At 36.3% G+C, this 26,518-nt stretch overlaps 1 protein-coding gene across 5 annotated transcripts in view; it reads left to right on the top strand.

Moving 5' to 3' along the window:
• DPP10 (dipeptidyl peptidase like 10) overlaps positions 1-26,518 on the top strand; it is a 691,476-nt gene that overhangs the window by 67,077 nt on the left and 597,881 nt on the right. The gene's annotated exons all lie outside the window — the stretch shown is intronic.

Here is a 26,518-nt window from a genome sequence, read left to right on the forward strand (position 1 = left end):
CAGTGATGTAAATCTGATTAAATCTGTACTTTAAGGATTAATATGTAATGACATGAACAGTACTGTTTGTTACCTTTAGTATCCTTTTGCTAAATTTCTGTGTGCTATTCAGAAAAATGAGTTTCTTGGTTTCCTTTGTTAATCTTATTTTTTGCTGCCCTTTTGTTTTCAGTCCTAAGATTTCCAATGAAACTTTTATCTTTTTAAAATCTTAATACCAGTATAGTTAACATACCCTGTTATATTAGTTTCAGATGCACAATATAGTGATTCATCAATTCTGTACATACTCAGTGCTCATCATAAGTGTACCCATTAATCCCCTTCACTTATTTCACCCAACCCCCTTCCCAACTCCCTACTGATGACCATTAGTTAGTTCTATATAGTTAAGAGTCTGGTTTTTGGTTTCTTTCTTTTTTCTTTGTTTTGCTTCTTAAATTCCACATACAATTAAAATCATACGGTATGTCTTTCTCTGACTTATTCCGTTTAGTATTACACCCTCTAGATCCATTCATACTGTTGCAAATGGTACAATTTAATTCTTTATTATGGCTGAGTAATATTCAATTGTATATATGTACCACATCCTCTTTATCCAGTCGTCTGTTGATGGAGACTTGGTTACTTTCATAACTTGGCTATTGTAAATAATGCTGCAGTAAACATAAGGGTGCATATTTTTTTTCAAATTAGTGTTTTTGTATTCTTTGGGTAAATACCCAGTAGTACAATTACTGGATCTTATGGTAGTTCTATTTTTAATTTTTTGAGGAATCTCCATCCTGTTTTCCACAGAGGCTGCACCAATTTGCATTCCTACCAATCGTACTTGATGGTTCCTTTTTCTTCCACATCCTCACTAACGCTTGTTTCTTGTAGGTTGGATATGAACCCTTTATTGGATATGTCATTTGCAAATATCTTCTCTGATTTAGTGGGTCGCCTTTTCATTTTGTTGGTGGTTTCCTTCACTGTGGAAAAGCTTTTTATTCTATGCTGAATAAAAGTGGCGAGAGTGGACATCCTTATATTTTCCTGATCTTGGGGGAAAAGATCTCAATTTCTCACCATTGAGTATGAAATTAGCTGTGAGTTTTTCATATATGGCCTTCCTTTGTTAAGTTCCCCAAAACATACTTTGTTAAGAGTTTTAATCATGAAAGGATGTTTTACTTTGTTGAATGCTTCTTCATCTATTGAAATGATCACATGGTTTTTATGCTTTCTCCTGTTGATTGATTTGTGAATATTGAATGACCCTTGCATCCCAGGAATAAATCTCACTTGATTGCATTTCCCTGATGATGAGTGATGTTGAGCATCTTTTCATGGGTCTGTTGGCCATCTGGATGTCTTCTTTGGAGAAATGTCTGTTCATATCTTTGGCTTGTTTTTGTAAACTGGATTATTTGCTTTTTTGGTGTTGAGTTGTATAAGTTGCTTATGTAGTTTGGATACTAACCCTTTATTAGGTATGTCATTTTCAAGTATCTTCTTTCCGTAGGTTACCTTTTAGTTTCAATTATTTCTTTGCTGAGCAGAAGCTTTTTATTCTGATGTAGTCTTTATTTTTTGCTTTTGTTTCCCTTGCCTCAGGAGACATATCTAGAAAAATGTTGCTATGGCCTGTGTCAGAGAAATTAATGACTGAGCTCTCTTCAATGATCTTTATTGTTTCACGTCTCACATTTAGGTACTTAATCCCTTTTGAGCTTATTTTGGTATAAGAAAGTGGTCCAGTTTCTTCTTTTGTATGTTGCTATCCAGTTTTCTTAACACCATTTGTTGAAGAGACTGTCTTTTTCCCATTGCATATTCTTGCCTCCTTTGTTGAAGATTAATTGACTGTATAATTAGGGGCTTATTTCTGGGCTCTCTATTTTGTTCCATTGATCTGTGTGTTTATTTTTGTGCTAGTACCATTCTGTTTTACTTACTACAGCTTTGTAATATAACTTGAAATCTGGGATTGTGGTACCTCCAGTTTTGTTTTTCTTTTTTAAGATTGCTTTGGCTATTTGAGGTCTTCTGTGATTCCATACAAATTTTAGGTTTGTTCTAGTTCTGTGAAAAATGCTGTTGGTATTTTGATAGGGATTGCTTTGAGTAGTATGGCCATTTAGCGATATTTTTTCTTGCAATCCATGAGAATGGAATGTCTCTTCACTTCTTTATGTTGTCTTCAATTGCTTTCACCAATGTTTTATAATTTTCAGAGTACAGGTCTTTCACCTCCTTAGTTAAGTTTATTCCTAGATATTTTATTACTTTGGTATAATTGTAAATGGGATTGTTTTCTGAGTTTCTCTTTCTGCTACTTCATTCTTAGTGTATAGAAATGCAGTGGATTTCTCTTGATTAATTTTATATCCTTCCACCTTACTGAATTTGATTATCAATTCTAGTAGTTTTTTTGGTGGAGTCCTTAGGGTTTTCTCTATATAGTATGTCATTTGTAAATAGTGAAAGTTTTACTTTAGTAATTTGGATGTCCTTTATTCTTTCTTCTTGTCTGATTGCTGTGGCCTGTAGTTTCTCATAATATTCTTTTCTAATCCTTTGTATTTCTGTGGTGTCAGTTGTTTTTTGTCATCTTTCACTTCGGATTTTATTTGACTTGTCTCTCTCTTTTGAAGTCTGGGGAAAGGTTTAGTAATTTTGTTGATCTTTTCTAACAACCAGCTTCTGGTCTTATTGATCTGTTCTATTGTTTTTTTAGTTTCTATTTTATTTATTTCTGCTCTTACCTTTATTTTTTCCTTCCTTCTACTGGTTTTGGGCTTTGTTTATTCTTTTTCTCACTCCTTTAGGTATAAGGTTAGGTTGTTTATTTGAGATTTTTCTTGCTTCTTGAGGTAGACCTGTATTGCTATAAACTTCCCTCTTAGTAGAGCTTTTGCTCGTCCCAAAGATTTTCAACCATTGTGTTTTCATTTTCATTTGTCTCTATGCAGTTTTTTTTTTAATTTCCTCTTTGGCTTCTAAGTTCGCCCATTTAGTAGCAAGTTATTTAAACGCCATGTATTTGTGCTCTTTTCAGACTTTTCTTGAGATGATATTAAGTTTCATTGGATTGTGGTTGGAAATGGTGTATAGTATGACTTTGATCTTTTTTGAATTTGTTGAGACCTTGTTTTGTGGCCTAATATGTGATCTATTCTGGAGAATGTTCCATGTGCATTTGAAAAGAATGTGTATTCTGCTGTTTTAGGATGGTGTGTTCTGAATATATCTGTTAGATGCATCTGGTTCAATGTATCATTCAAAGCCATAGTTTCCTTGTTGATTTTTTTGTTTAGATTATCTGTTTAGATATCTTTGATGTAAGTGGGGTATTAAAGTCCCCTACTATTATTTTATTATTATCGGTCGGTTCTTTATGTTTGTTATTAACTGTTATATGTATTTGAGTGCTCCTATGTTGGGTGCATAAATATTTACAATTTTTATATCTTCTTGTTGGATTGTCCCCTTTATTATTATTATATAGTATTCTTCTTTGTCTCATTACATTCTTTGTTTTAAAGTCTGTTTTGTCCAATATAAGTATTTCTATCCCAGCTTTCTTTTCATAGCCCTTTGCACGATAAATACTTCTCTATCCCTTCACTTTCAACCTGCATGTCTTTAGGTCTGAAATGAGTATCTTGTGGGCAGGGTACAGATGAGTCTTGATTTTTTTTTTTTCCATTCTGTCACCCTGTGTCTCTTAATTGGAACATTTAGTCCATTTACATTCAAAGTAATTATTGATAGGTATGTATTTATTGCCATTGTGATACTTGTTTTATGGTTGTTTTTGTAGTTCTTTTCTGTTCCTTTCTTGCTCTCTTCTCTCATAGTTGGCTTTCTTTAGTATGAATGGTTTAGTGGTAATGAATTCCTTTAACTTCAGTTTGTCTGGGGAAACTCTTTATTTCTCCTTCTATTCTGAATGGTAGTCTTGCTGGGTAGAGTAGTCTTGGCTGCAGGTTTTTCTCTTCTAGCACTTTTAATATATCATGGCATTCCCTTCCAACTCACCAAGTTTCTGTTGAAAAAAATGTGATAGCCGTATGGGATTTCCCTGGTATGCAACTGTTTGCTTTTCTCTTGGTACTTTTAAAATTCTCTCTTTATCATTACTTGTTGCCATTTTAATTACTATGTGTCTTGGTATAGACCTCCTTTGGTTGAATTTTTGGGGGGATCTCTGTGTCCTCTGGATCTGGATTTCTTTTTTTTTTAATTTTTTATTGTTATGTTAATCACCGTACATGGATCTGGATGTCTGATTCCTTCCCCAGATTTAGGAAGTTTTCAGTTATTATTTCTTCAAATAAATATTCTTCCCCCTTTCTCTCTCTTCTTCTTCTGGGATCCCTATAATGTGGATGTCCTTATGCTTCATGGTGTTGCTGTGTTCCCTATATCTATTTTTATTTTTTATTATTACTTTTTCTGTCTCCTGTTCACTTGGATTGCTTTCCATTACTTTGTCCTCCAGGTCTCTGACCTGTTCTCCTGCCTCTACTCTACTCTTCATTCCATCTGGTGTATTTTTAATTTCATTTATTGAGTTCTCCATCTCTGATTGGTTCTTTTTTATGTTTTCTCTCTCTTTGTTAAGGGTCTCACTGAGGTCCTTCACTCCTAAGTGCAGTGAGTATCTTTATGACTGTTGTTTAAATTCTCTATCAGGAATATTACTTATCTGCTTTTCATACAGATTTCTTGCTAAGATTTTGTCCTATTCTTTCATTTGGGATGTTGTTTTTGCCCTCATTTTGTCTAACTCTGTTTCTATGTGTTAAGAAAGTTGGCTACATCTCTTGCTCTTGAAAGTAGTGGCCTTATGCCTAAAAGGTCCTGTAGTGCCCTACTGTGCTGTGTCCTCTGTTCACCAGAACAGAGGTGCTTCAGGGGTGTCTCTTTGTGTTGTGTGTGCCCTACTGTTGTGGTTGAGACACTTTTGCCTTCAGTCCAGTCATCTGCAAATGGCTCTCTCTGCCTGTTGTGGGCACAGTTGGACCCCTAGTCCCTGTGTTGTTAGCAGGCCAGTCTGGGGCCACTGTGGGTCTGAGTTGAGTCACACAATGGCCTTTGCCAGAGACAGAGTAGCACAAAACTGCAGGATGCTTTGCCGGTTTTGTCCCCTAGAATCTTTCGTTGGTATGCAGGGCCTATAGTCAGACCAGCTGTCTGCTCCCAGCCCTCTGCTTGGGCCGCAGTGTGATTGTTGTGTGTAGTGATCTTCCCTTCTCCCTGGGGCAGGAGTCACTTTGGAGTGGTGTTGGCACCTGTCAGGGCTGCTTGTATACTGCCGGGCTTGTGGCACCTCTTTAGATGGGCTCTGACCAAGAGCATATTGGAGGGGGCAGGTCTGCAGGAAAACATGGAGTGGGGGAAGCAGAGTTAGCACGGTTTGAGTGGGTCTGCTGTGGGAGGAGACTTGGAGCCAGGCCTGGCTGGAGGGTGCCTATGGGAGAACACAGGGGCTGGACACTGTTAACAAGTTGGGTAATAGGTGTCAGGCATTGCGCTGGTTCCTGCAGGTAGCCCTGTATTTATGCTGGGGGGGTTGGGGAAGGAAATGTTGCCTGCTACCTCCGGTATTCCTGGAGAAGTCTCTCAAGGATCCCAGCACATGCTCCAATATTAATAAACAAATCTCCTGCTCACATATCCCAGGTGTTTTTCAAACTGCTGCTTCTGTGCGGAAGCTCTGCAGGCTGTTTGTTGTGCTATCTCTTTAAGGGCAAGGACTTAGTTTCCTCTGGCTCTCCAGGCCCTTCCAGACCTGAGCCTGCTGATTTTTAAAATTTCATGTTTTGAGTCCTGCTGATTGTAAGAACTCTCAAAATTCAGCCTCTCTGGTTTTCAAAGCCAAATGTTATGGGGATTTATCGTCCCAGTGTGGGCTCCCCAGTGTGGTAGTCTCTTTCTCTTCACTCTCTGAACCTTTGGGGTCCCTCCCTCCTGCAGATAGTCCCTCATGTTCCTTTAGCTCCTGACTGCATCTCTGTCCCTCCTACCCTCTTTGATGTGGCCTCTTCTCTACATTTAGCTGTGGAGAGTTTGTGTTCTGCCAGCCTTAGGGTAGTTTTCTGGGTTTTTTACACTGATGTGAATATTATCTAGTTGTATCTGTGGGATGGGGTAAGCTTAGGACCCTTCCACTCTGCCATCACCCCAGAAGTCTCTGAAACTATTTTTGAAATGATAATTTATCACTGGGCCACAAAATGACTCAATTTGCCAACCTATTTAAAAATGACCAGTTTATGTGGAAATGGCTCTTAAAACAATTGGATTTGCTAGGAGAGAACACCCAGTGTGGTGAGTGAGGGATTGGGCTTTGACACATGCCAAGCAAGCCTTAGAGGCTTGGCCTGCTCCTTCCTGGTTGTCTGACATTAGGTGATTAAGGATAATGATAATAGATAAGCAGGCTCCAGGCTTCTTCCTTGTAAAATGGCCCAAATATCAGTGCCCACCTGAGAAGACAGTTGTGAGACAACACATGAAAATCACTTAACATAGCTACACCCTGAATAAATGTCCACTGGTTAATAGTATCATTACCATTTCCTAACTTATACTAGTTCCTGCTTATGAGATCCGTCACATGTCATCCGTCATACAGTGCAGACACACTTTGGATTTAATAACATTGGCTTGCTGTGCTTCTTGAATTATGTTCAGTATATACTCTATATAATGTATTATATGTTATATAATCCAAGGAATAGCACATCATATACATATTGTATGTAATATATATATAGTCTAGTATATAGAATATATATTATATACTGTATAATTCAAGGAATCCCTCCTTATGTTTTTTTTTTTCCTTTTCTACTTAGAATATTGACATTTGGAGGACATTCACTGTATTTCATTTAATACGGCAGTAGTATACTGATAGGCAGTCAGTCGTGTACATCGGAAGCAATAAAATTAATGCTGCTTCAGTGTGTTCATATTTCGCCAGTATATTTGCTTTGAATCTCATTAAGAAACAAATGGTGTCAAAATTTGGGTTAAATACAGAGATAAACTGTTAGCAGTTTACTTGTTTTATGTTGTTTTGTTTCTTGGTATGTGGGAGGCAGGAAATACTTTATTTGAATGGTTGAAATGTTTTCCCAGTCTATATTATTATTTTGTTAATTAACAACTAAATGCTAGTTAACACTACTTGGAGCTATGGCTGGTTAGCACCTTATGCAAAAGACAGGTCAGAACCATTTGATTTGTTGAGTTAAATGTGCATTCAGCATTATGTAAAAACAACCCAGAATGCGTGGCTCAGCCGTGACCTTAGCCTGCAATTATTTCTCAATGAAGCTCTGCCAATGCCTTTGTCAAGTATTTGTACTTTACCCACCAATTAGCTCATTTGCAAGTTGTGGGGTTTATCTATGTTACCTTTAAACTAAATACTTACTGTTCTCTGAAGCACTCTGGTACTTGAGAAACTCATTGGCGTGAATTTCCTTGCCTGAGTCTGTTATGGCCTGACCGGCTGAGACAGGCTCCTGTGAAGATGTGAGGCGGTTTTACATTAGGCAGCCATGATCGAAGCAGTCTGCTTTATGGAGAGAATCCGCCCGATATGCATCGCATGGACAGTGTCTCTTTGTGCCAAAGGACACACACTGGTCATTCAGATCAGAGACAGCCTTCAGTTACTATCGCTGAAACACACCACTTTGATCTGCGTCTTCTGAGATTGAACATAAACTTTTGTGGAGCATGCCTTTGAAAAGTTCATGCTGGTACTCAGGGGGTCACTATATAGTAGTACACTCTCTTAACGTAGGAGAGGAAGTGATATTTTTATATTTGGTAGAATGGTAATCTATGTAACAATAGGGTGAACCCACTTTTCTGCAATTGCTACCTACCTGAAGTACAAACAAGTATGCTAGAATGTCTTTTACTTTGGTATATTTTTTTTTGTTATAATAAAGTTTGTATCAGTGTGTATATTCATATTTGGTTGTATTTGTTCATAAATTCTTAAAATAACATGGTTATACATGTTGTGTCTTAAATGAATTCAGTGAGTTCTATATTTCATTCTGTTTTGGAGAATTGCTTGTGTTATTCACATTGGGTTTATTACATATGAAGTTAAAAGAGTCTATTTTACTTCTCTTTTAGAATTGTATGAACAGTTTATTTATGTTAGTACAAAGTGAAGACCTACCACATGACTAGCCATGCCCATGAATATTTAATTTTTATCACTCTGTTATACTTTAAATGAATTTTTTTTTTAAAGATTTTATTTATTTATTTGACAGAGAAAGGCACAGCCAGAGAGGGAACGCAAGCAGGGGGAGTGGGAGAGGGAGAAGCAGGCTTCCCACCGAGCAGGGAGCCTGATGTGGGACTTGATCCCAGGACCCTGGGATCATGACCTGAGCCGAAGGCAGACGCTCAACGACTGAGCCACCCAGGTGCCCCTAAATGAATTCTTAATATAACCCTTGTATGGCCTATAGATTATAGTTGAAGGGATGATGTTGCAGTTACAGGAGAGTAGAGTTTCCAAGAAGATGAGAGGAGAAGGCTTCACTGAGGATTCATTTTAGATAGCTGGGGTATTTATCCATCTCTGGCTATATCAAGATACAATGCAATTTCCTTTCCCAGGATTTCAGAATTAATAAGACATACCTTGGAGTTGGAAGCCTTGTTCTTGACTACCATTAATTTAGAAAAAACAGACTGCAAACTCAAACGTATTATTGACTCATCTTCAGATCTCTTGGTCATAAGAAAGTCTGCGTGTTTTTACCCTCTCTCACCTGCCTACAGTGTGAAGGGGTAATGCTTCAGGGCATGTTTTATATCAGGTCTTCATGGATCTATTTGTGCTTACTTTATCCATCTTCATCCTGACTGATCATATACATTTATCTTCTTTTCAGATTAAGATTTTTTTTCCTTATTTTTATTCCTTGTGACTCAGAAGTGGTTCCATTGACATTTTTGTTAAATCATGTAATTCTGTTTAATGATTTTAGTAGGAAAGAATAAAGTCTGTATTTTTGTTTGTGATCTTGTCCTAATTATACCTTGTTTTGTTTCTAGTTGTATTCCTGCAATTAATATTTATGTTTGTGAATATCCCTGTGCTTAGTCCTGTGAATTGTAATAGATGCAGTACAGCGTACAGTATGTTCAGTATGACTGGACGATATCCATGTGCTAACTCTATACTGGTAAGCTTAGGTGTGTAATACCTGGAATATTATTACTGCAGTGCTTATTATAACCACTAGATTTTTAGAAATCTTGATGAGCTTAATAAACTGGATCTCTAAGGTACTGAGATAAGGGCAGGATTTATAGAAGGAAAAAATAAAGTTTTTTTTTAAATTAAAAAAATAGGGGCACTTAATTTTTTTAAAGAGTATTTAACATTTGGACGTCAGTTATGCAGAGAAATTCTGTTTGAGAAGCAAGCCTTCCATGGACAGGAATTGGGAAGCAGACTCGAGGCTGTAACATAACAACCTGGCAAATGTGGCCGGTGGGTTGGAGAGTGCCATGCAAATTGAGAACGGTTGAGGCTGTGGAATGAATGGGGGTTTGGTCTGGGTGCCAAGTCAATGTAAGGAATGAAAGCTACATCCCATGAAGATGGTTTAGTGACAACCCTGGCTTTCAGCAAGTTGATGAAAAGCTTTATTATTCCAATTCTGCTGCAGTTGCAGGAATCCTTTGGGGGGTTAAGCTTACTCAAGAGTATTACCTCATTTGCACAGAACTTTAAAAATTTCAGTGATTGATTTTATAAATATACATGTGTCTGACTTAGCATAATCAAAAACATGCATTAAAATATTTAAGAGTTTAATTGCAATATACCTTTCAAATCGATATGTAGCATCTGTTTGGATTTATCCCTTTATCTGTCAGATAAGCTTCTACTAATTCTCAAGACCTAATGCACATAATAATTTCCCATCTTCTGCTAGGTGAATTGTTTTCACTGCAGGGTTTTACCAAGATATTTCATAATTAGGAGCAAAGAGGAGACATTAGACAACCTAATTGTGAATCCTAGGTCTGCTAATTATCAGCTGTTTGACCTTGGGGTAACAGTCTTATGGCCTGAAATCTTGATTTCTTCATCTGTAAAATGATAGAATAGTAGCTATTTAATAATAGTTACTGGACTTCTTTTGGGAGTAATCAATGACATCGTGTATGGTAAACATGTATAAAGTGCTTGTCATATAAAGCTCTTTTAATATTCTGTTTTTGTAAGTGGTAGATACTATTATTTACTTAGGACTTCTGACATTTCTGTTTTAACTTTTTGCTTGTAGACTACTTCCTCTGTTACGCTGGGACTCTTCCCATTCAACAATAACTTGCTATGTATTGGTCTTCCTCAGTGACTAACATGTGCTCTGAACACAGCTATTTTATTAATTTAGGGTGAATAAAGACAGAATGCCATTCCTTTACAAAGAACTACATCACCCATGTTGGTTCCTGTCATTTTGCCCAACAGTCTATATATTGAACCTATTTTTTCTCCAAAAACACACGACTGATTCACATGTCTTTTTGTCTTTGCTCACACAGTTATTGCTTACTCATATCTAGGATAGTCCTTGCTTATTTATTTGTCCAACCTACTTATTCCAAGACTCAGCTCAGACATCACCTTCTCTCAGGCTTCCAGTTAGGTTTAGATACACCTCCTCCATGCTCTATTTTGCCTACTTGTCATATGTTACATAACCTTTGTTGTTGTTCATTGTTTTTGTCTCTCACCCATGAGATTATATTATTTTCAAGGGCAGGCACAATTCCAGTGTCTTAATTAATTATGAATGTTTTGTCAGAGAGTTAGTTCTCAGTTCCTTGAAAAGATTCAATAAACATGTGTTGAGCTGAACTGAATATTTTACATAGTTTCACTTTGTTACAGCTTTTTGACATGTATTCAGAAGGTCGCAATTACTATATTTGCATTTGCCTGTGTAAAATGTTACTTCGAGGCTCTTGTAACTTAGCTGTCAAATATATGTAAAAAAATTGAACTCAGAAATAAGTAGCTTTGAGCTCTTGGGAAAGAAAAGAAAAAGGATTTGGTTCTTCTTGAAGCATGATCTCTAGCCTTACATATCTTTTTTGTGATTTTAATCAGTGTATGACTATGTACAGCAAGCAAGTTTGCTGGATCCTTACATTTTCTAGAAAAACTTTTATTCTCTTCTGCTTATACTTGACTTCTTTAAAGCATTACATTTGAATAAAATATACACCTTAGGAAAAGTATTTATCTTTTCAGTTATATGGTTTCTGGTTATTGTACCAGCATAAGATTTAAAGCAGTAGCCAGCTGTGTCGAATTTTGTGAAGAAAGAAAATGTCCTTTAATAAACCAAGAAATTAATTGATTTCTTAAAAGGTTTTCCTAAGCTCCCCAACCAATGCCTCCCCCAAAATTCCAGCATAATCTAAGTAATTCTAATGCTATAAAGGTTCCAGCCTCCTTTAAAATAAATTAGTTGGAAGCAGTAAGATCTCGTACCCTTTCGGTCCACTGCACCAGGCTGTATCTTCCATCTAAATTTTTTTCTTTGAGAATGTGAGTAAAATCCTTGGCTTTCCTCTCATGTCAAGGAAATCCTCTATAGAATAGTATATACTGGAAATAATTGTAGCAAACTATAATTCCAGTTTCCCATGTCTAATGTTTGGTTCCCTAATGTTCATGAACTGTAAGTCAGTTTTGTGATGACTGTCTTTTGGCCATAATTTAAACAAACAGTGCTACTGAATGAAATTGTGTTTTAATTGAGAGAAACACCATGTAGTTTTTATAATATATTTTTTTCATAAAGGGAGCCAATATTGGATGTTTAAATTGAAATTGATTAACCTGTTAGTGCTAGAAGCATTAATATTACCTATCCTAATAGCCATGATCATTGCCCACCAAATCACATTGAGTGCCTAATATACACTAGGCTCTGTGTTCAGTGATAACATGTACTTACGTTTTTTATCAAAGTAAAAGGCAACTATTATCTCCATTTTTATAGATAATAAACAGGGCCACGAAGAGTTCACTGTTACGTAACTTAAAGAAGTGGAAACAGGTTTCAATTCTACAGCATAAGATCATAAACACTCATAGGTTTGCATCTGCTTGTTTGTATATGAGGTTTTAGGTTGAGTAATTTTGGTTTCTAGACAGTGAAAAATGAGGAAAATTATATTGCATCAATTTCCCCACTATTTATTACATAATAGGGATGCAATTAATTTTTGTATCCCAGTCTTGAGAATATGTGCATATTTATATGGGTTCAAGATTTTTGGCTCTGATTCTAAGTACTTTTCTATATTTATTTTACTTCAGGCCACAAATACATACCTTCATTTTTATTACTAATCTCTCTTGTCCATGGTCCTGAAGTCCAGAAACTTGCATAAGGAATAACAACAGCAACAACAACAACAATGATAAGGAGCCATATTCATCAGCCATTGAGATGATTGATATTTATCATATGTGGTACCTAACATAGAGAGGTTTGTTATTCTTAAAATCTTACCCTAAATTCTCAGTTAAAAGTTGGGAGAACTTGGGTGCCTGGGTGGCTCAGTTGGTTAAGCGTCCGACTCTTGGTTTTGGCTGAGGTGATGATCTCAGGATCATGATATGGAGCCCCACATTGGGCTCCATGCTCAGCGCGAAGTCTGCTTGAGATTTTCTCTCTCCCTCTGCCCTCCTGCTCCTTGTGGATTCTCTCTCTCTCTCTCAAATAAAATAAAAAAAAAATACATCTTTATAAGTTGGGAAAACTTAGTAAATAAAATAAAATAGCCTTATATGTCATTAGCCAAATTATGAGGCACAGAAAGTTGGAGACAGATCAGAGTTGCACAGTTGACTTGGAAATGAGCTGGGAGGAAAACACAACTATAACTGTCTTATTCTCATGCCTTATAATGATGCTACCTTGCTTTGGCTCTTACATTAACAAAGAAAAAATTTGTCATAAAAATTGTCATAAAAATATGAGTGGTTGAATTTTCTTTTTTTTTTTTTTAAGATTTTATTTATTTATTTGAGAGAGAGAGAATGAGAGATAGAGAGCACGAGAGGGAAGAGGGTCAGAGGGAGAAGCAGACTCCCCGCTGAGCAGGGAGCCCGATGTGGGACTCGATCCCGGGACTCCAGGATCATGACATGAGCCGAAGGCAGTCGCTTAACCAACTGAGCCACCCAGGCGCCCGAGTGGTTGAATTTTCTATCAGAATTTATCATCCATCCTCAATAGCTAGAGAGGTGTGAGCCAGTTAGCCCAACCTAATTAACTTGCTCTGGTAGAGTGATGGCAGTGATGCTAATAATACCACCAACGACTAGTATTTATTGAGTGCTCACTGTGATCTTTGTAAACATCATCCACTTCAATCTTTAACCCATAAAAAATAAAGTTACTATCATGTAGATGGAGATCGTGATACTCAGGGAGATTTAATTGCCCATTTCCTGTAGCATTGTTGCAGGTTAAATGTTTGAAGACAGGGTCACGCCACAGTCCATACTCTTAGCCATTACTTTATATTGTCTACTTTGTTCCATACACCACTATAATCTGCTGGTAGCTTGCAAAATTGTGGCTGTTATCACTACCAATGACTGATGTTGTGAGTTCTTGTAAAACAGTGATAAGAAAAAGATAGTCGGGCCCCTGGGTGGCTCAGTTGATTAAGCCTACTCTTAATCTCAGCTCAGTTCTTGATCTCAGGGTCATGAGTTCAAGCCCCCCATTGGGCCCCATGCTGGGTGTGGAGCCTCCTTAAAAAAAAAAAATGTATTATTTCCAATTTGTTTTCTTTGTGTAGATTTTTCCATGTGATCTGATGAAGGACACCTTGAGTTTAATAATATTCTAATAAAGATCCATTCAGGAAAAATTGTCATCCATTTGTCGATGATTATGTATAATATAGGCATAACTAATCCTTGATAGGAGAGCAATATGTCACTGACACAAATGAGTTTGAGAAATTATTAGGCCTGCCTTACCTGTGAGTTTATTTAATTGATATTTCCAAAACCAAGACCAAACAAAATACACTGTACCTTTGATGATTCTTGAGAAGTTCAAAAGAGAAATATAAGTCGTTCACTACTCCTATACCAGATGCTGCACTATGTATTTCACATAATTTACGTTTAATTATCATATCCATTTTTCAAAAAGTATACATCTATAAATATAATTTATATGTAATGAAAATATGCAGTTAGTGAATTAGAATTAAAATCGTGCTGTTTATTTTAGTTCTAAGACATCAAAAGGTATAAACTACATCAGAAATTACAAACTTTCCAACCTAGTCCAAATGAATTATGTATTGTGTGTATACTCCAATATGTATTTTTTTTGCCCAAAGTGTGTATTCTGTGGTTCTTAGAATTTGTTAACGACATTTAAAAATTTCACAAAGAAATCCAGATTTCAATCTTTTGAAATAATAGTAATCTGGCAATATTGGGCTGCACAACAATGTGTTTTTTGTGTGTGTATTTGTGTGTGTGTGTGTGTTTGTGTGTATTGGTATGCCTCTAGTTAGGTAGAAAAATAGTAAATCAGTGATTTAATAAAATGTGTGGCACAGTGGCCTCAAAAATGAAATATACTGTCTTAAAATTGAAGTTTTAGGGGTATCTGTGTGTATATATAAATCTATGTGCATTCTTTTTAACAAATAGAATTAGGGTAATATACAGTGTAACTTTGTCACAGTGTATTGGGGAGAGATGCAAGGCCTAGTGAAAGTGCTAGAAAGCATGAGTTTATGGCTGTGCCAACTGCTTATTAATGGGGTTTTGATGAGTAAATTCTGAATCCAGAGAGATTCCTGAAAGTGGAAAAACTAATAGTCCTAGGTGCAGACCACTAGGTATATAGGAAAGTAAGAATTAGATATTGCTTATTATTTATAGAAATTTGAAAAAAAAGTGAATCGTTTCAGTAGACTGTGTCCAAAATGATGACTGAGCATCAGACATATCCCCCTGCAAGGCAGAAAAAGATTAAATGAAAAATATGAAACCAAAAAGAAACATATAAGAAATATATGTGTCTAGCAGCAGCAATATACTAGAAAGTTTGAGGAAACCCTGAGAAATAGAAAGTTATTGGGATTCAGACTTATGGGTAAAAAATACTGAGGGGAAATTCTGAGACTTCTCTACAAAATGATAAATAACACGCACAGAGATGCTCCACAATGTTTATCACACCAGTACTTGTCATAGAATTTGGAAGCAAACCTCACTCTCATCAAAATGTGTTCTTCAATAAATTATGCCATATAAATACTTTGAGGCATTAATGAAACCATTCAAATGATACTGCAGAATTGTATCCATTAATATAAAAGCTGAAAATCACAATTTATTCAGTAAACATTTAGCCCCGACTGTGTGTTAGCTAGTATTATGGATGCTAAAGCGCCAATGATGATCCCAATGCTAGTTAGCATGAGTTCAAACCCCTTTGGGCTATGGTCTGTTAAATGAAAGACATCAGTCAAGTAAATATGCAAATGAATGTAAAGTTACAACTGTGAAAACACTGTGAAAATAAACCTGTGGTCTTAGCAAAGCATGCAAAAGTAATACCTGATCTAACTGGCCTTCCTAAATCTGAAGGATGGGAGAATTTAGAGTTAACTATGTGTAAGTCAGGGGTTAACAATATAGGGAAGAAGAAAAGCTATATAGCCTTTTTTTTTTTTTTTTTCCAACCTAGAAACTGAAATAAGGTATAGGTGGCTAGAGGTTAGAGAATAACAGTGAATTTGGGAGAAGTACAAATAGGGAAACTAGTATAAAAAATTGCTAGGTAACAAATACTGAATGTTTACTGTGTATCAAACACTATACAGTTATTATATAAAATACTGTCAATTTTGAGGTGGATATGGCTATTTTCATTTCTTCAGATGACAACACTAAAATTAAAAATTGACCCCAGGTCACACAATCCTGGCAGAGCTGGGCTTTGAATCCAGATTGAATCTTATTCAGCGCATCATACTCACCTTTTAGGTAGGAGACAGATCATAGTCTATTTATATTCCAGACTATTTATCCTAAAAATAAAAGCCATTGGCTCATTGGCATTTTAGATAAATTCCTCTGATGCTTGTGGGGAGGAGTTTTCAAGAGAGGCAAGAAGGGCTGCAGGGAGTCTAGTTAAGTACACTATAAAATACTGCACAATACAGATCATGATTATCTTGAACTACGGAGAGGACAGTAAAGATGGGGGAAAGATCACAGAGGAAGAGATGTTTAACAAGCAAATTAGATGGTCTTTGTGATGGATTTGTTGAGGAGAGAAGGGAGAGGGAGGTGTTAAAGAGCCCTCAGATGTATGACTAATCAGCTAGATGGAAGGGGAGACCCTTCTCTAAAATGGGCAACACTGAACAAGGACCAAGTGAGGGCAATGGCCAGGTGCTTGGTTTTCCTCTTGAGTGCTTTCAAACATGTTAATGTTAAAACAAAGCAGATGAATATATAGATCTGGAACTCTGGTGATAATTGGGCTAGAGGTAGATTTGGGAGTCAACTGTGGATATGGCTAAATGTAAATCAAATATTAACTAATTATTTCTCTCTTGCTATAAGTATTCTATATACTTTTTTCTTTATTTTTTAAGATTTTATTTGTTTGTTTATAGAAAGTAGGGGGGAGGGACAGAGAGGGAGGGAAAGAAAGAATCTTAAGCAGACTCCCTGCTGAGCCAGAGTCCTCTGTGGGGCTTGATCTCACACCCCACCTTACCCTCCCCTCCCTCAGATCATGACCTGAGCCGAAATCAAGAGTCAAGCACTTAACCAACTGAACCACCCAGGTGCCCAGGAACCCACAACATTTTTTTAAAAAAATTTATTTATTTATTTAAGACAGGTAGAGAGAGAGAAAGAGAGAGAGAGAGAGAGAGCAAGCATGAGCAGGAGGGGGGAGAGGGAGAGAGAACCTAAAGCAGACTCTTCACTGAGCGCAGAGCCCAAGGCAGGGCTTGATCTCATGACCCCCAAGATCATGACCTGAACCAAATTCAAGAGTCAGATGCCTAACCAACTGAGCCACCCAGGTGCACCTGTGTGTATTTTTAAAAAGTAATCAACATATATTGCTTTGTGTGGGTCAAAATTAAATAACTTTTTATTCCACTTTACTGAGATATAGTTTACAAATTATGTATTTAAAGTATATAGCATAATGATTTGACATATGTATACATTGTGAATGAATTCTCCTCATGCTTTCATGGAAGAGAAGCATCTATGTATTAATTATTAATCTGTGTATTAATTAAAACATCATTGCCTCACAAATTTAGCTTTTTGTTTTGTTTTAGTGAAAACTCCCAAGTTCTACCCTCTTAGAAAATTTCACTTACACAGTATAGTATTAACAACTACAGTCAGCATGTTATACATTATATCCTCAGAGATTATTCATCTTAAACTGAAAGTCTGTATACTTTTACCAACCTCTCCTTATTTCCCCTACTCCCTAGCCCCTGACAACCGCCATTCTGCTGTTTCTATGCATTTGACTTCATTTTTCAGATTCCACATATAAGTGATACTATACAATATTTGTCTTTGTCTGACTTATTTCATTTAGAATAAGGCCTCCAGGTTCAACTATGTTGTTGCAAATGGAAGGATTTTCTTTTTTGAGGTTGGCTTATATTCCATTGTATATATTTGCCACATTTTCTTTATACATTCATCTGTAGATGGACACTGCGGTTGTTTCCATACTATTGTGATATAAATGGGGATATAACGAGATATAAAAGAGATATAAAGATATCTCTTTGGGGGCACCTGGGTGGCTCAGTCAGTTAAGTGTCCACTCTTGATTTCAGCTCAGGTCACACTATCCCTTGGTCATGAGATTAAGCCTCGCATTGGGCTCCCTGTTGAGATTGGAGCCTGGTTAAGATTCTCTCTCTCCCTGGGGCGCCTGGGTGGCTCATTCAGTTAAGTGTCTGACTCTTGATTTTGACTCAGGTCATGATCTGAGGGTCCTGGGATCGAGCCCTGCGTGGGAACTTGTCCCTCTCCCTTTTCTCCTTGCCCCGCTCATGCTTGCTCTCTGTTTCTCTCTCTCTCAAATAAATAAATAAATATCTTTAAAAGATTCTCTCTCTTTCTCTCTGTCTGCTTTTTCTCTCTAGTTCTCTCTCTCTTTCAAAACAAACAAACAAAAAGATACCTCTGAAAAAAATGACTTAGTTTCTTTTGGTTGTATACCCACAAGTGGAATTGCTGGATCAAATGGTAGTTTTATTTTAATTTTTTGTTTTCCATGGTGACTATACCAGCTTACATCACTACCATCAGTGCACAAGAGTTCCCTTTTTCCACATCTTTGCTAGAATTTGTTATATCCTTGTTTTTTAATAATAGATATCCTAACAGACATGAAGTGATATCTCTTTGTGGTTTTAATTGTCATTTCCCTGATGATTAGGGATGTTGAGTAACTTTTTATGTATTCATTTGCCATTTACCACTTGAATGTCTTTGGAAAATGTCTACTCAGATCCTTTGCCCTATTTAATTTTTTTTTTTGTAATTGAGTTACCTATGTCTTAGATATTAACCCCTTGTCAGATATGTGCTTTTCAAATATTTTCATTCCACAGGAATGGGACATTGTTTTGTTGATGGTTTCCTTTGCTGTGCAGAAGCTTTTTAGTTTGATGTAGCCCCACTTTGTGTTTGCTTTTGTTGCCTTTGCTTTTGGTATCAAATCTAAAAATTCTTTGCCAAGACCAGTACCAAGGAACTTAACCCATATATTTTCTTTCAGGAGTTTTAGTTCTTAGGTTTTATGTTCAAGTCTTAATCGACTTTGAGTTGATTTTTGTGTGTGGTTTAAGATGGTGGTCCATTTTCATTTTTTTGCTTGTGGCTGTCGGGTTTTCCCAGCACCATTTATTGAAGAGACTATGTTTTCCCTCTTGTATATTTTCAGCTCCCTTGTTGAAAATTAATTGAACATACATACATGGGGTTCTTTTTGTACCCTCTATTTGTTCTGTCGATCTATGCATCTGTTTTTGTGCCACTATCATACTATTTTGATTACTGTAGTGTGTAGTATTGTTTGAAATTAGGAAGTGTGGTGTTTCCAGCTTTTTCCTTTCTCAAGGTTGCTTTGGGTATTTGGGCCTTTTTTTGGTTCCACTGAAATTTTGGGATAGTTTTTTTTTTCTATTTCTGTAAAAAATGTAACCAGAATTTTGAAAGATTTTGCATTGAATCTCTAGATTGTTTTGGGTAGTAGAGACATTTTTTTAAAGTAGGATCCACACCCAACGTGAAGCTCGAACTCATGACCCTGAGATCAAGAGTTGAGTGCTCTACCAACTGAGCCAGCCAGGAGCCCCAATATGGACATTTTTATTTTAATTCTTCCAATCCTTGAACATGGAATAGCTTTCCATTATTCATCTCTTCTTCAGTTCTCTCATCAATGCTGTATGAGTTTCAGTGTACAGGTTTTCATCTTTTTGGTTAAAGGTATTCCAAGTATTTTATTGCTCTTGGTGCTATTGTAAATGGGATTCTTAGTTGCTGTTTTTGATGGCTTATTGTTAGTGTATAGAAATGTAAATGAATTTTTTTTGTTGATTTTTGTATCCTGCCCCTTTTCTGAATTCATTTATTAGTCTAACAATGTTTTGGTGGAGTTTTTAGGGTTTTCTACTTACAGTATCATGTCATCTGCAACAGAAAGTTATGCTTCTTTCTTCTGATTTGAATGCCTTTTATTTCTTTTTCTTGCCTTAATTTATCTGACTAGGGTTTCTAGTACCATGTTGAATAAAAGTGACAAGAATGGGCATCATTGTCTTGTTTGGATCTTAGAGGAAAAGCTTTCAGTTTTCAACTTTGAATATGATGCTGGCTGTAGGATGTCATTTATGGGCTTTATTGTGTAGAGGTGTGTTTCTTCTATGCCCAATTTGTTTTACTGTTTTTATCATGAAGTGATGTTGAATTTTGTTAAATGGTTTTTCTGCATCTGTTTAGATGACCATATGGTTTTCATCTTTTATTTTTTTAATGTGGTGTATCACATTTATTACTGTCACATGTTGAACCATCCTTTTATCCCAGGAATTAATCCCCCTTGATCATAGTAGATGATCCTTTTATTTATTTTTATTTTTATTTTTTTTTAAGATTTTATTTATTTGACACAGAGAGACCCAGCAAAAGAGGGAACACAAGCAGGGGGAGTGGGAGAGGGAGAAGCAGGCTTCCCGCGGAGCAGGGAGCCCGATGGGGCTTGATCCCAGGACCTTGGGATCATGACCCGAGCTGAAGGTAGAAGTTTAACGACTGAGCCACCCAGGCGCCCAGATGATCCTTTTAATGTACTGTTGAATTTTGTTTGCCAATATTTTTTTTTGAGGGTTTTGCATCTGTCTCATTAGGGACATCAGCCTGTAGTTTTCTTTCCTTGTAGTATCGTCTACTTGGATATCAGGGTAATACTGGCCTCATATAATTAGTTTGGAAGTGTCCCGTCCTCTTGTGTTTCTTGGTGGAGCTGGAGAAGTTTGGGCATTAACTCTTCTTTAAATGTTTGGTAAAATTGACCAGTGAAGCCATCTGGTCCTGGTCTTTTCATTGTTTTTGATTACTAATTGAATTTCCTTACTAGTAATTGGCCGCCTCAGATTTCCTGTTTCTTCATGATTCAGTCTTGGTAGGTTGTATGTTTTCAGGAATTCATACATTTCATCTAGGTAAATGAAGTTTAAGAAACATTGAGGAAAAAAGTTAAAACTTGTCATGATAGAATAAGTATCATTGTATTTGTTGCAAAGTGTAAAGGCGAGAATTCAAAGACGGGCCCAGGGTTTCATGTCTGGATTAAGAGGTTTTTCTCATCGCATTCTTTTGCCGGGCTCGTTCCACTTGGCTGATGACCACTTTCTCTGACTCTCTGATACTATCATCTCCATCAAAACTCTCGTTCTCAAATATGTCATCTGAGAGCAATGCAAGCTGGTGACAGAACTTGTCAACAAAGCTTGCATTCAGTTTTACTGCCTCTTCAACAGAGTGTGTATGATAAGCAACTTGTCACTTAGAATGCTGTTGTCATCTGCCTGATTTGCAGATTTGTCATGATGCAGTGAGCAAATTCTGGTAAGTGTGCTAGACTCGCTAAGTATTATTTTCTGTCACAGTGTGTGTATCATGCAATAGTTGGTATGTTCTTTATTAAGAAATTTAATTACTGGGGTGTCTGGGTGGCTCAGTCTGTTAAGCATCTGCCTTCAGCTCAGATCATAGTCCCAGGGTCCTGGGATCGAGCCCCACATTGGACTCCCTGCTCAGTGGGGAGGTTGCTTCTTCCTCCTTCTCTGCCTGCAGCTCCCCCCACTTGTGCTCTTTCTTGGTCAAATAAATGAATTAATTAATTAAAAAAAGAAATTTAATTCCTTAGAGCTCTAGATATATGACTTTATGAGTTGTATATATGTGGGAATGTATGCCAAACTATGTTGAATTGGACACATTTCTGCAAAGACACAGTAAGAAAAATAAGTCAGTGAGATCTTCTGCTTCTGTTTTGAGTTAGAAAAATTGCCACTTGATCATCATGTGGTTCTTTTCTATAGTTCTGTGAAAATTATTTCATATATAGTAAACCCATATTTTTAAATTTAATAAGTATACTGTCAGCTATCCATATAGCAAAATAAAATTTAACAAGCATGAACGAAATCTTCAAACTGTCAATATAGTATTGTGTTAGGTAATCTTATTTGGCTTTGAAATAATATATTTTTTTAAATTTTATTTTATTATGTTAATCACCATACATTACATCATTAGTTTTTGATGTAGTGTTCCATGATTCATAGTTTGCATATAACACCCAGTGCTCCATTCAATACATGCCCTCTTTAATACCTATCGCCAAGCTAACCCCTAGCCCCCCCAGAACCCTCAGTTTGTTTATGAGAATCCATAGTCTCTCATGGTTCATCTCCCCCTCTCATATTTTTTGAAATGACACTTCACTAAGCACTTCTGTCTATAACAGAGTTTATTAAAATGCTCATTTTTTTTTACTACTTACAACTTTTGTATCAATTCAGTATTTCCTATAGTAGTTAGAGGAAACAGAATTTAATTAAATATCTTGAAGGAGGAAATTGATTTCAGAGCAAAAGTTCCTATTTCAAATTACTTATTTGGACCTCAGATTTTGCTTGTTAATGGAGTTACCTTTGTATAACCAGTTGTAATAGGTTAAGCTTTCTATGTGGCATAATGGATGCATTCCTGTCTAAAGAACTACAAATTTCAAGTAAGTCAAAACACAACAAGAAATCACCAAACCAGGGCACATAAATATTGACTGTGGCTACTAAGGCACATTTCATATTTATATTAAAGGCTGGAAACCACATATAAATAGCCATGTTCCCAGGACATTCTTATACTCTGCGAATGCACAAAGATACTACATCTTGCATTATGATGACATCAAGACACTTGGATAGGATTGATCTCTAGATTAAATTTTAAATTGTTGCTTAGAGTTATATCTGAAGTACACATATGCTTTCTTTTTTTCAACTTACATAAAATGTGTTCTGGATCATCTGAATTTTCTGAACATGTAAGATTCTAGGGATTTAATAAATAAAGAAATTGTATTTTTCATTTCAGTCCAGACTATTTTTAGCAAAAATTATTTATCAGTGTGAGGTTAGGCTTCAGAATACATGAAATCATTTAGAAATATTTATCTTTCAGTAAGGAAATGCTGATTCTTCCATTTGGAATTCAAACTTGTTTTCCGTCTTTTTTTCCTTTTGTCAAGTTTATTGAGATGTAATTTACATACAGCAAAGTTCATTCTTGCGAGTGAACAGTTCTCAGTTTGGACAAATGTTAACTGCTATCAGAATTAAAATACATCAGAGTTTCCTAAAACTCTCTCCTGGCCCTGTTTGGTCACCCGTCTTTGTCATTTCTTCATAGCTACTGACATGTTTCTGTCCATAGTTTTGTCCTTTCCAAATTGTCATAAGAATAAAATCATATAATATGTAGCCTTTAGGGACTGGCTTCTGTAACTTAACATAATGCATTTGATTTTCATTCATGCTGTTGGGTGTGTCAGTAGTCCTTTCCTTTTATTGCTAAATAGCATCCCATTGCATGGTTATACCATAGTTTGCTCAGCCATTTTATGCTTTCTTTTTGTTTTGTAGGTAGTGTTCCTCCCATGAACACTTAGCATTCGATTAACACTCTAATTATAATTTTCTCTACTTTTGTTTTCTTTTAGGATTTTTCGAATAAACTTTCATTATTTAAGTCTTTGGAAAGAGGGAGCTTTATAAACTTATTATATTTTTTGTACACATTTGCATTTCAGTAAGTATTACATTTAATGAAAAATGAATCATATTAGAAAAGATTCTGTTGAAACCCCCAAGATCTGTTAATATTTTATTTGTTGTACTTTTTTGGGGGATACTTTTTTTGGTATCGAAAGAAATGTAAAAGTTTTGAAACTATAGACACATAAAGACTATGAGGAGAAAAATCTGTAATGCTCTAATGCTGCTTATGGTTTGCTGGAAAAGAAATAGAATAAATATTTTTTCAATCTTTAATGTCTGTAAACTCAATCTCAAGGGCTGAGAACTAGTGACTTACCTTGGAAGTTTTAAAAGTGACACCAAGGGGCACTTGGGTGGCTCAGTCATTAAGCGTCTGTCTTCGGCTCAGGTCATGATCCCAGGATCCTGGGATTGATCCCCGCATCAGGCTCCCTGCTCCGCGGGAAGCCTGCTTCTCCCTCTCTCACTCCCCCTGCTTGTGTTCCCTCTCTCCCTGTGTCTCTCTCTGTCAAATAAATAAATAAAAATCTTTAAAAAAAAAAAAAAAGGGACACCAAAACTAGTTAATTTAATTAACTTAGGAGAAGCAAGCTGAGACTATGGAGTGTGGATCAGAAAGATGATTCATTGTTCCAAACATTAAAAAAAAAGAGTGAATAATTTATATTATTATTTGAACTAGGTCATATCCTTCCAGGGAGTTCTCTACTTTTATTAGACTGTATACACTGTGTTTCATGTAGAGTTAAAACTGAGATAAAAGTCTCTAGTAGAAAAGTAACATGGATCTATAGACTAAAAAATAAATTACACATAATTAGCGATCTAAGTTTATGAAATACAGAAAATTCTAAACTCAGTCGCATAAAACAAGAATGTGCATATTATTTTACCTTTATTAGATCTGTATGACAGTATAACATGCTTTCTACTTGTAAATGAGTATACCCATCCTATGGCACATATATTTGTTATCTTTTTATTGTTGTTATTCTCCTCACATTTTCCCATGAAGAATTTCAAGAACCTATTTTATACTGCAATTCATATTGTTATTAATTTTTTTGTACAATTTGTACATCCATTTAGAATTGAAAGGGACTTTAGAAATTCCCCTAATCAAATACCTCATTCTTCTAAAGAAACCCTCTCTTGAATGGTTAGTGAACAGAAGTGTTGCAAGAATTATAAGAGCTCCAAGTCTCAGTTCTGGAGAATTTCTCCTATTCCTCATTGCATCACTTAGATACAATGAAGCTAACCAGAAATAATTTTCTATACTTTTGTTTCAAACAAGGTCTAGCCCCCAAATCTTTGATTCAAGAGGTAGACACAACAGAAAGTAAATCTAGTGTCTTGGTTTACCTTTTTCTGTGATTCTCCCCTTGCTCCCTTGTCATACTCCTGGGGCCTGTACTCTGGGTCGGTCCCACCCTATTTCTTGTCAGAGCAGTGGTTCTCATACTTTGGTGGGTAGAGAATCAGCTGGAGAGTTAATAATGCACACAGAGGTCCAGGCTTGTATGGACTAGACCTTTAGATTTTTATAAATTCTGTGTGTGAATTTCATGCCCACTAAAGTTGAGAATCAACTGGTCTAGGTTCCTGCATGTGCATCCACATGGGCCCTTCCAGCCTTTCTCACTCTGCTCTAATCAAGAAAACATGCTTTGGTGGGCACAGTCTTCATAAGGCCTAGTCCATTTTTTTGTTGTTGTTGTTCTAAATCTATGTCATTGGCATCCATTGAACAGAATCACACTTTCTACCTTAGTATTCAAGACCTCTGGCCCAACTTTCTAGCATGTGTCCCTTTACTCCAACACCACTGAACTCCTTACCTTTGGGAGGCAATGTTAAAAGTGTGGTTTCAGCTCTTAGAAACTTGACTTAAATTCATAGTTACTCCTAATAGAAGTTTTCTGGGCTTGCCTTTTTTTCCTCTGGAAAAGCAACAACAGAGCTTTTTATTAGTTTTAAATACAATATACATAATATGTTGGGCCTAGGGAAGACAGCACTGAATTAACCTAGAGATGTTTATATGGCAGGCTAGTCCCCAAAAGTGCCACGTTGTCCCTTTTCTCATTAATTATTTTGCTCATGAAGTTTCGATTGACCTTCTGAAGTTTCGATTGACCTTCTGGTTTGAGCTTGCACATACTTTGATGCCCAGGTTTGATTTCACAGACTCCCTGAAGTCTTCTGTGGTTTCCCCTGTGTCATGTCCTCTGTTCCTCCTCTGCACCCGTGCACAACAGTCATGTGGCCACTGTTGTGAAAAGTAGGCTCACATATGTGAGTGTACTTTCTACAGTATCTTCACACAAGGCAAAGGAGCTAATTTTATTCATTTTCATAATCACTGCACATGACAAGCTCCTGAAAATGCATATTGAATTCAGTGAATACACTCATTTTGAGCTCTTAATCTGTACAGCATTAATATTTCCCAATAATCATAATAACAGCTGCTGTTTGTTTAGTAGTTAATATGTACCAGCCTTGCTAAGAATTTTATGCATCTATCATCATTAGATATCCTTAGAACAATCACCCTGAGATGTGGGTTTCTTAACTCCATTTTATATATGGAGCAATTTGAGACTCAGAAAAGTTAAGTGACTTAATTTGTTACACTACCTGTTAGGGACCAGTGCTGGGTCATAAATATAGACGTTTAACAACTTTATTGATAGTGTCCATAATTATTTTAATCTTGACTGTAGATTATCTTTTCCAAAAAAAAGAAGGACTTAAAGTGGCAAAGTGTTTGATGTAGTTTCGTATACGAAAACAATGAATCGTGGATCACTACATCAAAAACTAATGATGTATGGTGACTAACATAACATAATAAAATAAAAAAAATAAAGTGGCAAAGTCAGTGAGGGACTATCTTGTCCTATTTTAAAGGCTTACAATGACAGAATTTGTTCTGTAATACAAAATCAAAGGTGATCTTGCAAACAAGTTAAGGTTTGTGACCATGTGTGCCTGTGTACGTGTGTGTGTGTGTGTGTGTGTGTGTGTGTGTGTGTGTGTGTGTGTG

This window comes from Callorhinus ursinus, unplaced genomic scaffold (assembly GCF_003265705.2).
Source record: "Callorhinus ursinus isolate GAN/ISIS: 27379988/994484 unplaced genomic scaffold, GSC_fseal_2.0 scaffold2, whole genome shotgun sequence".
In the NCBI taxonomy this organism is placed as follows: domain Eukaryota; kingdom Metazoa; phylum Chordata; class Mammalia; order Carnivora; family Otariidae; genus Callorhinus; species Callorhinus ursinus.